The following is a 2,392-nucleotide window of genomic DNA, read 5'->3' on the forward strand; positions in this document are numbered from 1 at the left end:
GGGAGAAGACAGTGACTTGGTTTAAACCACAGAACACAGCGAAGGTGATGGGGGTGGGGTGGGGGGGTGTGATTGCCTAACCAGACTGAGACCTGTGTGTTGAGGAGAGTGTCGCTGGCTTCGAGGAAGCGAGCAGTCATGTTGGGAAGGTTCGTATGACAAAGAATAAGGGCTGCTTCCCGCCAACAGCCAGCAAGGAACTATGTTTACTGTACCCCACACCGTAGGAGCTGGGACACAGACCCCCACTTCGGTCCTCAGATGGGACAGCCCTGGGCCGCACCGGGACTGCGGACGTGTGCCGGGGGCCCTGAGCTCAGCTGCGCCTGCACCCCGGCCCTCGGGAACGGGCGTTAGTAAATGTGCCCTGTTGGCAGCCACTGCATTTGTGGTGAGACGGCAGCAGCCAGAGGTAAGGAGCTCTGTGCCCGTCCCGACCCGCCTGCCCGCTGTGAGCCACTGCCCGGAGCTGCCACTTCCTCGTCTGCAAAACGGGAGGCCGCTCCTTCCAAGAGGGTTCGGTGACGAGTGGGCGAGGCGGGGACGAAGCGTGCCGGGGCCTGGGACGGGGTGCACCGGGTCAAGGGGACTGTGCCTCTGCCCGGAGCCCCAGGCCTTGGCCGCACTGGAACTGCACATGCTAGACTCATGCAGTCCAAGTCGACGGCTGGTGATCACAAGTCACATATAATGTAAGACTGTTTTAAGCAAATATAAGTTTTAATTTTTTTAAGTAAAAAATCTTAAAACTTTTTTAAGTAAAAAAAATTGTGTGCAGTTGCTCAGCGTTCAGTTTTGAGAAAACCAAATACGAAGCGTAGAACTCTGGAAATACACAGACCGTGAGAGACCCTGAGGCCGGGTCATTCACTTTACAGGCAAGGCCTGAAGGGCAACCACACGGTGAACATTCGCCGAGTGCCGCGGGCCAGAGCTGGGCCGCGCCTGTGCCCAGAGGCCTCGTTTGGCCTCCCCAGGACTGTTCATGGGGAGCAGCGCCCATCCTCCTCCCTTTGAGCAGAACAGCTCTCGGCCCTCAGGCCTCTCAGCCTTTCACCCGAACCCACTGAGGAACTGGCGCCCGTCTCACTTCCTGCTGGTGGCGCAGCCGGGACTGGCCGGGCCCAGCCCAGCCCCGACGCCCACCCAGAGCACAGGGCACAGACCAGGCTCTTTGGAGCGAAGGCTGGAGAACCCGAGTTCAAACCCTAGACGAAGAGAGCGAGCATGCTGACCACACGGCTCCACCCTGCAGCCTTTCTGCGGTTGCAGGGCCACTGTTCTCCAGCGACTTCTCCCGGGCACGAGTGATTACCGACGGGACCATGAGCAACTAAGGATGGCCTGCCTCTCCTCAGACGAGGCAGATGTCCCCAAAGCATCTGCCTGGGAGCCACAGACCCTCACTGGTAATGGCTGTGGCTCCCACTCCAGCCTCGGATGAAATTCCAAGACCCGCTTCCCCTTGCTGTGCGGAGCTTTCTCCGGCTCTGAAGCCAAGGTTTCTCTTCCTTTCATACATGTCCTGACCCCTCCACTCCTCACTGCCCCCAGAGGTACCTTTCCCTTTCAATGAAAGACAAACAGATGCCAACAGGCATGGCTGGGGGCTGGAAATATGCAGACATGGGGTTCCACAGCCCAAGCCACAGCCGCGGGAGGGGTGGGAGGCAGACCCTGGGCGAGACTCCTCGGAAGACCTCACACAGACCATGAGCATGAGCAGAACGTCAACCACCCTTTAAGTCCCAGCCTGTGGCTTCAGGGAAGCAGCTGGAGACAAGAAAAGACACACATGCTCCGAGCTCTCGCTTCCGCTGACCCTGTGTGAGCCGAGAGCGTGTTTCTGAACTGAGACGATGCCCTGGAGTGGCTATAAGGCTCTCCACGGACCACGCCATTTCACATGCGGTTTAAAGGTCCGGCCTGAGTGCCTTCCGCATGGAAGCTGGACGAGCAGGAGCAGCTGGACGCTGCAGCCGGGGACGCGGGCCCCTCTCTAGAGGACAGTGGTCCTCGGGCTGCCCGCAACCACGGCTCCAAGTGCTTTGCTGGGGGGCGCTCAGGCCCGGTTCCCGGTTTGACTTCACCGTCATCATCGCCACTTTCCAGGTCCATTCATATCCCACAAATAAGCGCCCTGTGGCTGCTGCTTCCAGCTCAGTGTTAGTGCCGAAACTCCAGCGGGAGTTAGTTCACTTTTACTGCTGATTGCTTTGGATTTGGCTTTTTTATTTACTTCAAATAAAATGGAATTTAAAAAAAATATTGGGAGCTGCTTCCCTGCTGGTCTGAGTAAGTTCTGAGAGTGCCAACAGGTACGCGATCAGCGATCATCCATGTCACCTTCCTGGGCTCCGCTTCCCCGAAGGCCACGGGGGGGGGGGGGGCC

At 58.3% G+C, this 2,392-nt stretch overlaps 1 protein-coding gene across 1 annotated transcript in view; it reads right to left on the bottom strand.

Annotated features, from left to right (window-relative positions):
• IRF2 (interferon regulatory factor 2) overlaps positions 1-2,392 on the bottom strand; it is a 94,164-nt gene that overhangs the window by 4,043 nt on the left and 87,729 nt on the right. The gene's annotated exons all lie outside the window — the stretch shown is intronic.

Source organism: Myotis davidii, unplaced genomic scaffold, assembly GCF_000327345.1.
Source record: "Myotis davidii unplaced genomic scaffold, ASM32734v1 scaffold184, whole genome shotgun sequence".
Classification (NCBI taxonomy): Eukaryota; Metazoa; Chordata; class Mammalia; order Chiroptera; family Vespertilionidae; genus Myotis; species Myotis davidii.